General features: G+C 41.7%; 1 long non-coding RNA gene across 1 annotated transcript in view; it reads right to left on the bottom strand.

Moving 5' to 3' along the window:
- Positions 1-2,796: 2,796 nt before the first annotated feature.
- LOC140690719 (uncharacterized) overlaps positions 2,797-13,130 on the bottom strand; it is a 47,972-nt gene continuing 37,638 nt past the window's right edge. The window contains exon 6 of the long non-coding RNA XR_012065994.1: positions 2,797-2,896. This is a non-coding gene — a long non-coding RNA (uncharacterized lncRNA). The remainder of the gene's footprint in view (positions 2,897-13,130) is intronic.

Below are 13,130 nucleotides of genomic sequence, written 5' to 3'. Positions count from 1 at the left end.
GAGAAGTTTATCACATTCTACAAGATTAGAGAGAGGCCACGTCAGTCACCATATTTAAATCCAAGCCCCTGCTCCAGTGCTCACACTAGAAAGTGTGACATACTGCCCCTTTCCTGCCCTCTCCCTGCAATCAATCTCTGAAGAGTCTTTTCTGTGTCACCTGGGATCACAATCACATTCATATTCCACAAAGAGCTATGTCACTCCTTGGAGGACTTATCAAAATCTAAAGGGTTGGGCTGAGAGGAGAGATTTGCATTTTCTGTTTCTCAAAGGAAACATGGCTTTAAAAGAAACTGAAAAGTACTTATCAAGTCTAAGCCCTCATTGTGCAGAGAAAGAACCGGAGGCTCAGATGAGTAGAGGAAAGGGCCTTATTAACAAATATTGCCTCAGCGCAGCACCAAGCCAGCCCTGGGCCCTTCTGGGGGAGGATCTGGGAGGCCCAGGAGAATGAGTGTAATAAAACAGAAAGAGAAGAAGCATACAATTCCCTGTCTCTACACCACCATACCATGAATTTCCACCAAATTACCCAGTATGGGTGCAGCCAATATTAAGGTTGTCTAAACAGGTTATAGAACCCTGGAATTCTCAACCATAGTTGAAATTCCAAAATTTACTGTGCCTTTTTCCCAGTTCAAGCATCAATTCAGTGGGCACTCTGTACCAGGGACTACAGAGGCCTGAATTTGTCCCAAATACAGATCTCTATTACCACGTGTGCAAACCACATAAAGGCCACCAGAATAAAAGCACCCACAGATAAGATGAAATTACTGAAACTGAAAGCAGCCAAAGAGCATATATTACTAGGAAAAACGGTGCTCCTATAAATGGACTCATGAACATAGAAAGTAAACTGTGTTTAGCAGGCAGGGAAGGGGGGATTAACAGATACAAATTAGTAAATATAAAATAAATGACAAGGACCTGCTGTATAACACAGGGAACTATATTCAATTTCTTGTAATGAGTTATACTAAAAACAATCTAAAACATATATATACATATGCATATGTTTATAACTGAATCTCTTCTGTACACCTGAAACTAACATTGTAAATTGACTAAACTTAAATAAAAAAGAATTTAAAAAAATAAGTAAAAATAAAAGCAACGCCATTAAGAAAAAATAAAAGAACACTCTAATCCCCTTAACTGTATGTGGTGGAGAATTCTGGTTGCAAGCACCAAGTCCACTGGATCACTCCAGCACTGGCTGTCACTCTTTCTGACCATCAGAGAGTCACTTGCTTCACTGAGGTTACTTTTCTCTTCTGTGAAAGGCTACAGTTGCAACTAACAATGTATAGAATCTCATCATTCACAAGTACAACAAGTAGTGAGGACTTCCCATGGGCCAGTCACTGGACAGATGAAAAGATAGGGTCCCAGATATATTCATGGGTAGAAGAAGTTTATGCCATAAAGACATTAATTCTTCCAGTTTTGATAGACAGATTCATTGCAATTCTGATTAGAATTCCTACCAGATTTTTCTTGGAATGTAACAAGTTAATTTATGATCAGGAATAGCCAAGAAATTTCTTTAGAACCACCACTTCGGAGGGGTGGATAGGTCATTCATTTCCACTGGTCTTTCTGAAGTGATGAAAACGTTCTGGAATAATAATGGTTGCACAACTGTGAATATGCTAAAAGCTGCTGAATTGTACCATTTAAATGGATGGAATTCATGGTGTGTGAACTATATCACAATAACACTGTTACATGAAGAAATATTTCTTGACAATGATTTTTCTGTTTATACCACTAGTCTATCACACAATTTAAGAAAAACAAAAAACCAAAACAAACCAAACTGTGCCAGGAGCTCTTTAGGACTGCAATATCCCTGGGTCTCCAAGGCCTCTGGTGGTGCTGTTCCTCTTAACACACACTAGCTGGGCTGTGCTAGTTAGGGACTGTAACTATCTTTTGAAAATCGAGGATCACTCCTTTCACCCTGGGAGAGGGAAGGAAGGAGGATGTCACAGCCTCATGCCTTCAGCTCATTTTTAACAGAACCAAGCCCTGCTTTCACCACTGTAATCACTCTCACTATAAAAACACGTGACATCAACAAGCACAGCCATGATAACACCTGAAAGTGTTAAAAGTACTTACCTGCAGCAGAAAAACTGAGGGAGGAGACAGAAGCTCGCTCAGCACTGAGGCTCCCTTTTTCCGACTCCAACTGGAGAAGAAGGGCGTTACAGCCAGAGGTTCTCAGTCCAGGGAGCAGTGCCCAGGCCACTGAGCTGGTCCTCCGGGAGCGGGAAAGGGAGAGGAGGGCTGCCCCGGGGGGGAGGGAAAGGGGAGGGACGCGGGCTGCAGCCCTGCTCGGAGGTCAGCCCCAGCCCCAGCCCCAGCCACCCGCCCCGTCCGGGTCCGCATTCCCCGCCCGCCCGGACACAGCCATCCCAGGGGCGTGAACGGACCGGCGGCCAAGGAGAGGAAGCCAGGGAGGAGAGGACTCGCGGGCGGGAGAGGGGAAGGGGACGCCAGCCGCGGACTGAGGGGATCCCGGCTGGGTGAGAGGTGGCAGGGGCACACCTGGCCCTTGGCAGCTGTGGCCGGGGCGCCGGGGCAGGTGGCGCGGGTAGAGGGTCTGGCCTGAGCAATTCATCTGAACACGGGCTGCCTGGTGCCCTTGGGGACTGTGACAGGCGGACCGCCCTCCCGCAACCGCCTGACCACTTTCCCGGGAGCCCCCCACCTTGCACTTCCACAGCCAGAGGCCCCGGCCCCAGACAGGAACCAAAGTCCTACCGGGCGACAGAGTTGAGAAACCTTTCGGCCCGATCCCCGGCTAGGATATAGAGCTTCCAACCAGCGGACCACTTGGCACTGACTGCGCATGCGCAGGAGGGCCAGCGATCCTCTCTGGGTTCTGTGAGAGAAGGTGGGACAGGGAGGGAGGGAGGGAGAAGATGGGAGCGGGTGGAGAGGACGGGAAAATTGGAGAGATACAGATGGACTCGATGAGCATAGAGTAGGGAGGGATCTGGAGAGGGGAGGGTCTTAGCGGAGTTGGAGAGAAAAAGCTTTACCTCTGGGGCACCCCTAGGCGGCAGACCTGCCTCTGTACCCTTCTGTAACCCTTCAAGTTCCACAGCTCAAATTTTACCTCCCTGATCCAGCCCTCCATGGGATGCTTCTGCAGAAACTCTATGGGGATCACACCCATTGCCCCCACGCGGACCTGGGTTTTTTCTTGCTCTGAGAACCAAGCACCCGCAGGTGTTGTCGCTCAGAACTACCTTGGAAAGGTACATAATCCCCTTTTACACGCTGGGAAACAGGCAGGCAGGATCACTGCCTTAGCTCCACTGTCCCAGGTGTTGGGCTGGCGGGGAGCGGGATGGTACAAGATCAGAGCCCCAGACAGAGCAGACTGCCTGAGTGTTGGTGCATAGTCCCCATCCCTCCTGGGTAAACCATACCCAACCCTAGTGGAAACATCAAGGGCTCACAGTAGTTCCCTGGGTGTGGGAGAGCTGTCCTCATGTGAAGGAAAAGTCCAGCTGGGCTAACAAGCTAAGTCACAAATCTAAGTGTGATAAGTGTCGGTTTAATGATCTAAATTCTGCTGGGCTATCTCATGTATCTGAAGTTTAGTGTCAGTTTATTGGGCTAACAACCTAACTCGTAATTCCAAGCTCAACAAGTGTCAGTAATGTGATCTGCTACAAATTGATAAGCTCCAGTGTACTGATTCCTTGCTTTTTGTTCTTTGAGCCTTATTGGCTAATTCCCCCTTACTTGTAATTAAGCCTTTAAAACCTCATGTGCACGTCTTGGAGGTGCTCAGAACTTCAGAGCAGGAGCCCCACTGAGCCAACCGGCATAATACTTCTGAGTACACCAACACCCCGATTGGTGCTTTTCTTGGCTGGCCTGTTTCCATAACACTCAGCTCCAGTGCCCAGCTTTCTAGGTAGATAGGAGTGTTACCAAGTCGAAATTCTTTCTCCTCAGTGCAGGACAGGACAATAAGTTGGGAGACCAGATGTTGGGGCATGGAATAGCAAGTTTCTGTAGACCTAGATGGCAAACTAATGTCCTGGAAAACCATCTCCCCAAGTCACAATTCAGGATCCTTTCCTATGTGCTTGGTTGTTGCAAACTTCTTAGTGTAGGAATTCCTTCTTGTTAGAATCCTTTCTTCTTGCAGCTATCTGCGTGGGTCAGATCCCTGCAAACCTCCAACAAAACAAACGTTATTTTCTATTCTGCAATTTGCTATCTTTAAATGAATGAAAAAGTGTTAAATATCCTTAAAGGTCAGAGGCTTCAGAATAGGCTCTCCTGTATATTTCAGGCTCCAGGCGACATTGATTACAAGCAAGATGAAGCCTAGGAGACAGAGCATAGGGTTAAATTCAAAGGAACAGATCTAATATGGAGTCAGGTTTGTTCTGTTCTATTACCCGGCCAGAAGCCACTTGAGGATTTAAATCCGTTTAAGTTAAAAATAACTAAAATTTTAAAGGAATTTACATACATAGGTGGGAATGTGCAAAGCATATCTGGAACAGCACCCAAAGGATAGCAAACAGTGGCATCTCCAGAGAGGGCTGAAAGAACAGAAGATGAGGGAAAACTTCTTTCACTTGTGTATTTTTGTGCTCTGTTTGAGTTTTTTTTTTAACCATTTGCTTGTATTTCTTTTTCAGTTAAAAAAACTGTGTAATGGAACAAAGGAGTAACTAGCATAGCAAATACAGCAGCCATGGAATCACTGAGTCATCACTTTTGATTTAAGCCAGAAAGCATTTATTGACTCTCTCCAATGTGCAGTTGTGTTTTAAGAATTCTTTTAATATAATTATTACTATTATTATTATTACTACTACTACTACTGCTACTACTATTAATATTACTATTATTACTATTATTTTATGAAATAATAACATGGTTTATCTCACCCCTGCCCATGGCTGGTGAAAAACCAACTGAGTTTTTCTTGAGTTATTTTCCAAGGAGTAGAGATGAGTTTATAAACAGAACACATCTTCAGGGTAAAACAGGCAGAGTGCTTTTCCAGCAGGCCAGACAGCTATGAAGGGTTTTCAACAGAGGCGCCCAGAAGCTGAGAGAGAAAGCCTCCAGGACACTACAAAAAGCTGCCCAAACTGCCTTCTCCATGGCACTACTGAAATAGGAAAGAACAAATCTGACTCCATATTTGATCTGTACCTTTGACTTTAACAAAGCCAAGTTAATATGCTCCGGTCTTTTCATGGGTTATGATGTGACAGAGGAGATGGACAGGTCAACAAGGAACCACTCTGCCGTGATTACAGAGCCGGAGAAAGGGATGGGCTGCAAGATGTATGACGCAGCCGCAACTGTGCCCGTGCTTCTAGGCAGGTATCCAAAATCGCCTCGACAAGGTGTCAAACACTTGTGCTAACGTCCTCATCAAAAGACATGTATTAAAGACAAATGGAACCATATAAAAGGCCAATACCCTTGCTGGGTACACCGTCCAAAGAACAAAGTCTCAATTTGACAACTGGCCATCTCGGTTCCCTGGGATTCATTCTTGAAGAACCTTAAAAACCACTCCTCTGCCCTCAAGAAGTGCTCCATATTTGTCCTATCTTTGGCTCAGGGATGGAACACGTTCAAGTGAACTTTAATGTCTGCACAGATTTGACTGTCTTTCTCCAGGTTCACTTGTCCATTCCAAAGAGGCCTGAGCTAAGCCCATCCTCCGTAAGATCTATTCCCTCCAGTGACAGCTCATTGAGCCTGCAATTAAAAGCCAAGTGAACAAGACTGTCCTCAGCTAAAAAGTTCACCCACCCTTCACTGTTTTCTTAATCTCCTCTCCTGGCTAATTGCAACAGACTAACACCTCCCTCCACCAAGATACCCAACTATGTCATTTTGTCTCCCCAAAGAGAAAGTAAGGTCCATAAAAGAGGAGACAACTCCATAGTCACCTCTGAATTCTTAGCATATAGTAATGTCAATAAATAGAACTCAGATTATTGCTACTTTCCTTTAAAACCTTTCTGGTTATTTGAATGAGACCTTGGAAGAGAGGTGTTTGCTGTCCAGTATCTTGATCCACAAGACTCTGGAGGCCTTTTTCGGAATAGCTGTTCACTGATTCATTCAAAACACAACTTATCAATCAAGGAGTAGCTGTGCTTTTCTGCCAGGAGTTTGTGGTCACTCTCATGCCAGAACAGCTTTAAACTATATCCTTACTTTGGATTTGTTATTTTCCCCCTCTTCCAAAAAATTGACTTTCCTTACTTTCTTGTCTTGAGGAATTTTCTTTTTCCTCTTTCACCCTTTAGTAAACCAAGATTCTCAGGATGGGTAAGGCCCATTATATGATCACCCATCCAACTCCTAGTGTGAGAGGACTGGGGCTAAACTCCTGCCCTCCTGTCAAGGCAACTGAAAATCAGTTCAGGAGCCAACCAGCACACCACGGATTCTAACGCTCACTTATCTCCCAGAATCCCTGTTTTCTCGTTTGTCTTGGCTTCTGAGGATTTCCCCTTTCTTGACAATGAGTTGTGCAGCTTGAAATATGAGGAAGGAAGGTTTTATTTCTCAATCAGCATTTTAAGAAACTTGTCTAATGAAGGTTTCCAAGAGGTTATACAACCCTCCATTGCCGAGACAGAAAACACACTAGACATTTTCTAAATTTAGCTCTCATGTGCATTTTTTCTTTGCTTTTGTTTTCTTAACTGCTAACAGACATTATTTAATTAAAAAAAAATAAGGCCCCAAAAAGGATAGAACACTGAAGGGGCAAACAAAATTAAAGGGCAAAGACAGAAAAATGATAACTACTCTACAAAGTTAATATAATACATACACTATGTATCAGACCAGCAATTCTCAGTAACAGCTAATTGAAACATGACCATGAGGTAAAATTTCTCTCCTGTCAGGACATGGCCAACAGAAAATACAATTAAACCAACAAACTAATATCCTAAGTCTGGCGAGGTACAGAAGGCTACAAGCTAAATGTGTCTTCTTCTGGAAAAGAAGGAGACACACAAGCTCTTCTCTGTGGAGCCGGAGCCCACGGGAGGACGGTGAAGTGAGCTCTGTAAGTACCCAATTAGCAAAGTGAGTGATGAATAAATAGACGTGAGCTTTGTTGACAGTGATGATACTACTATTCATTTGTCCTTTAAAGTATGACTTCACTTTCAGTGATCAATACATCGGTGTCCTCAGGAGTTGAGATTTTAGGAAAATGCACAGCCTGGGCCCAGACCTCCTCTTTAAGCTCGTGACTCTGCGTAGATATCTCAAGGGCACTCGCAACTCAACCTGCAAAGAGCTGACTTCACGGTGCTCCTCCCATAGCCGTCCTGCCCAGGGCTCCTGGTCGGAGGGTAAGGTCTCCCTGCGTCTCCCAACTCAGGCCCATTACTCACAGATGTGAATGGACCCCTCCTTCAGGGACCAGATATCCTCAGTCACAGAGTACCACCACCCTCAACTGACCTACCAGATACTCACTGGCACTCACTGAGCACTGACTCTGTGCTGGAGACCACGCTGCACACTGCACAGTGTATCTCACTGGATCTCCACAACAGTCCTGGGAATTGGGTACATCACTGCTTCAATTGATTAGATAAATTGTTTCAATTCCTTGTGTGTGTCATTCAAACTGACACGGCTACTAAGCCACAAGCCTGGGCCTGAAAACCACTTGAAAATTGAACACTGCTACACCTCGCAGCCACCCTACTCTGACTCAGCACATCACCTCCTGCCAAGCCTTCTAAACTTTTCCAAGCATTCTACAAGACAAATGTGAACTACGAGAGCAGCCTATTCTCCTACTTAAAATCTGTCAATGATGGTGCACTGCCCTTAGGAGAAAGCCCCACCGGGCTTGAGCACAGCCTAAGACCCCAGCATCCGCGTTCCCTGCGTGGCCGCGCTGCCTCACCCAGCACGCAGCTCTACACGTGCCGTGTCCAGGACAGGGATGCTGACTCCACACAACCCAGGGCTTGTCTCACTCGAACAATGATCACATTCTTCAGTGTTCATCTTCATTGCTGACTCTCACAAAAATGTTTTCTCATGATGAATCAATATCTTTTTCCTTACAACTTCCCATCATTGATAATGAGCTCCCCCCAAAAGAGAGAAGACCTAATTCTCAGTCTCCTTATCTGTAAAGTGAGAATAACAAGGAAATATATGAGGTTTTAAGAGAAATTATATTCATGTGAGGCTGAGGGACAATTCCATCATACAGTAAGCACTCAATGTGTGCTTACTTAATATTAGTAAGAATATATTGCATTCTAGCAATCTTCAATCAATGTTTTATGACTTTGTCCAACAGGCTACTGACAAACTGTTGGATGAACCACTTTGAGCAGATCAGCACTAGCGTACTGGGAGAGGTAAGCACTGACTCCAGTTACAGCTGCAGCCACCCAGCACTACGGGGCGGGGGCAGTTTGCTCAAACTCTTACATGTTGCTTGAGCATTTAGTCCTCGTTATAGAATAAAGATAGGTGTTCTTTAGTCAAATCTCCTGAAACATAATTCTTCAAAGATTGATGCAAATTAGGTTTCAAGTACAACACTCTCACTAGAATTTATTTGAAAATTATAGTCTTAGCTACTCCGCACATCAAAAGGGCATAATCTTACTGTATCTGACTAAATACACTGAAAGGGTTGTTTAAAAGTAATTAAGAAGAAGCCATTCTGAATAAGCTCTCAGTATCATCTGCACAAAGCCCCAACCATCGGTCTCATTTCTCACTTCCACATAGGTGTTTTCAAGTAGCTTACCTTGGGTCTTGGTTTCTTATAACACGGGGCGGGGAATAGTTGTGGATAGATTTATGTAGCAAATATATACCTAGGGTATTTGCTGTGAAGGAATTCTAGAAATAAGAAGATTGATATATAGTACCACCCATAAGAAACTCAGCCTTTCCTTTTACAACAGCATTAAGAATAAAGTGAGAGATACATTTAACAAAAATTTACAAGATTTGTACATTGAACTTTTTGAAGTATCAACAAAATAAATTTTAAAAGATCTACATATATGGAAGACATTCCATTTTCATGGAATGATTGACAATATTATTAAAAATGTTAAGACTCCTCAAAGTGATCTATATATTCAGTGGAATCCCTATCAAAATTCCAGCCAACTTCATTGCAAAAATTGAAAAACTGAACCCAAAATTCATATGGACGTGCAAGGGGCCCAGGACAGCAAAAACAACCTTGAAAAAGAAGAGTAAAGTTGGAGGACTCACTGTAAAGTGTACTAAAATGCTATAGCACTAAGTCAGTATGAAACTGGCATAAGTTTGGATAAATAAATTTAAGAAACACAATAAAAACCCACGGGGAAAACTTTCATTTACAGACAGTTTTCCACCTGGGGGCCAAAAACACTCCATTGAAAGAATAGCCTATTCAACAAATGGTGCAGGGACAGCTGGGTATCTGCAGGCAAAAGAATCAATCTGGAATCTGAACACCCATATTTTATATAACAAATAAAATTAATACAAAATAGATCACAGACAGAAATGTAAAAATTAAACTTATAAAATTTCTAAAAGAAGACACAGTATAAATCTTTCTGGGCCTAGGATAGGCTTTGGTTTCCTAGATACAAAACCAAGAGCACAAGTGATAGAAGAAAAAAGCAGATAAACTGGACTTCACCAAAATTAAAATCTTTTTATTACAAAGGACATCATCAAGAAAGTGAAATGACAGGGGAAATGGTTATCTCAAGTCAGAGAGGGCGTGCTTAGTAAGAAAAATAAAATAAATCATTTCATCTATCTACCTCCCCTGTAAAGAAATTGTTTTAATGTTTAAAAAATTATAGTGAAAAGACAGTTTGCAGAATAGAAGAAAAATTTTGCAAAGCATGTATCAAATGAGAGAGTAGTATCCAGGATATATAACGAATGCTTTCAACTGAGCAATACAAGAAAATAGACACAATTTTTAAATTTACCATGAATTTAAATAGATATACAAATGGCCAATAAGCATATGAAACGATGCTCAGCATCACTAGCGAAATCAAGAACAAAATGAGATCTCATTTTACACCCACTAGGATGGTTATAACCAAAACATGGACAATAACAAATGTCATTCAGGAGGCAGAGAAACCTCATATGCGGCCAGGGGAAAGGGACAATGCTGCAGCTTCTTTGGAGAAGTCTGGTATTTCCTCAAAAGCTTAGAGTTGTATGGCTCAGCAATTCCACTCCTATATGTAGAGTCATCCCTCAATACCCTTGGGTGGTTGGTTTCAGGAACCCCACACCCTGGATACCATAATCCAAGGATGTTCGAGTCCCTTTACAATCAGCCATCTAGATCCATGTAGTGGAAACTACAGATATGGCGGGCCAAATGTACAGCCAAAAGAATGAAAACATATTCTCATAAAAAATTTCACATCAATATTCATAGCAGTATCATTCAGAGTAGCCAAAAATTACTAACAATATCCATCCATCAATGAACGGATAAACAAAATTACCAAGAATAGGCCCACAAACTTTTGGTCATTGAAACTTTGACAAAGGAGGTGAGAACATACAATGGAGTAAAGACAGCCTCTTCAGCAAATGGTGTAGGGAAAACTGAACAGCGGCATGTTAATCATTGAAGCTAGACTACTGCCACACAGCATACACAAAAAAGAATTAAAATCTGTTAAAGACTTAAACATGTAAACAAGACACTATAAACCTCTTAGAAGCAACCATAGGCAAAACATCTGACATACATCTCAGCAATGTTCTCCTAGATCAGTCTACTCAAGCAATAGAAAAACAACCAAAAATATACAAGAGGGATCTAATTAAACTTACAAGCTTTTGCACAGCTATGGAAACAGTAAGCAAAACAAAAAGACAACCAACCTATGGAATGGGAGAAAATATTTGCAATAAATGAAACTGCTAGGGGCTTAATTCCCAGAATATGTAAGCAGCTTTTACAGTTAATATGAAAAAAAACAAACAATCAATTCAAAAATTGGCAGAAGTCCTAAAGAAACATTTCTCCAATGAAGACGTACAAATGGCCAGTAGCCACATGAAAAAATGTTCAATATCATTATCAGAGAAATGCAAATCAAAACTGCAATCAAGTATCACCTCTCACCAGTCAGAATAGGCATCATTCAGAAGTTCACTGACAATAAATACTGGAGAGGCTGCGGAGAATTGGGAACACTCCTACACTGTGGAGGGAATTCAGTTTGGTGGAGCCATTGTGGAAAAGTGTATAGATGTTCCTCTAAAGACAAAAAATTGACCTCCCATATGAACTAGCAATGCCACTCCTGGGCATATATCCAGAAGGAACCCTAATTCAAAAAGACACCTACACCCCAATGTTCACAGCAGCACTATTTACAATAGCAAGACATGGAAACAACCGAAATGTCCACTGAGAGATGACTGGATAAAAAGGTTGTAGCATATTTGTCCAATAGACTACTATTCAGCCATAAAATAATAATAAAATAATGCAATTTGTAGCAACATCAATGGACGTGGAGAATGTCATTCTAAGTGAAGTAAGCTATAAAGAGAAAGGAAAATACCATATGAGATTGCTCACAGGTGGAATCTAAAAAAAAAAGAAAGAAACAAAAAGATAAACTTATCTACAGAACAGAAACAGACACAGAGTCATAGAAACCAAACTATGGTTACCAGAGGGGAGAGGGTGTGGGAAGGAATAAATTGGGAGTTCAAGATTTGCAGATACTGAGTATGTAACAAATAAACAGCAAGTTTATACTGGATAGCACAGGAGAATATATTTAATATCTCATAGTATCTTGTGTTTAAAAAGAGTATGAAAATGAATACAGGTATGTTCCTAATTAACTGAAATGTTGTGCTGCACACAAGAAACTGACACAAAATTATAAACTGACTAGACTTCAATGAAAATATTTTTAAATAGACCAAAAACGAAAAAAAGGAAAATGATATTATCAAACAAAAAGAATAAAGTACTAATTCAGGCTACAATATGGATGAACCTTGAAACTTTATGCTAAAAAGCCAGACACAAAAAGTCAAATAGTGCCCTTTAAGGTGAACTGTATTTAAGGTTTTATTTTACTACTCCTTTAAATTTTCTGGTGGTTTGAAATCTATCAATATCAAAATAAGATGTATTATACATTAAAAGCTTAAAACGCTTCCTCACAGGAGGGCTTTTATTATTAAATTCAGAAACGCATATAAAGCTCTTGGAAAAACACTTTGCACGTCCACACACAGTGACTGCTGTCACTGCCACTCAGAGGGTGGTGCCAGCACTGATGAGAGCTGCTTCCACTCGCTCCCCTGCAGAAAGGAGTGAAGGCCTGAGCTCTGACAGGCAGGGTGAGCGTGAACCTGGGTCAGACACAGCCACGTCCCAGACTCTGCATTACCCAACTTTCTTACACAAACTGCAACATGTAATGTAAACACGCTAGAGGGATGTACCTTACAACACAGGGAATACAGACAATGTTTTACAGTAACTATAAATGGAGCATCTATTGTACACCTGAAACTAATATCATATTTTAAATCAGCTATATCTTTCTAAAAAATTAAAAAGTATTTCTAAAATGTTATCACTTTAATATTCAATTCGGTTTTTAAGTAACTATTAAATAGTTTAGAATGTATAAAAGCATTTAATTGTGCTGTTTGTTTACATATTTATTCACATTCAGCCTCTTGCTAAAGAGAATTTAAACAATTCTTTTAAAAACAGCTTAACAACCTTAACAACAAAAAGGCAAACCTGAGAATGAAGAGAAAATGGAGATTCAATACTTAAATGAAACCAGGGGGAGATAAACTCATAAAAATGGATTCCATGAAGTCAGAGCAAGTGTTAAAGGCTGACTAGAAATTCAGCTGTAGGATTCTTGGCAGCTAAACCAAAAAGAAAAGATGATGGGGCGGGTGGTAGAGCGTGTGCTTAGCGTGCACGGGGTCCTGGGTTCAAGCCCCAGGGCTTCCACTAACAGATAAATACGTCTAATTACCTGCCCCCATAAAAGATCACCAAAGAAAAGAAAAAGAGAAATTTCTTTCCC

Source organism: Vicugna pacos, chromosome 31 (genome assembly GCF_048564905.1).
Source record: "Vicugna pacos chromosome 31, VicPac4, whole genome shotgun sequence".
NCBI classification, from domain to species: Eukaryota; Metazoa; Chordata; class Mammalia; order Artiodactyla; family Camelidae; genus Vicugna; species Vicugna pacos.
The sequence above is the reverse complement of the archived record's forward strand: the minus strand, read 5'-3'. Positions and strand labels throughout refer to the sequence as shown.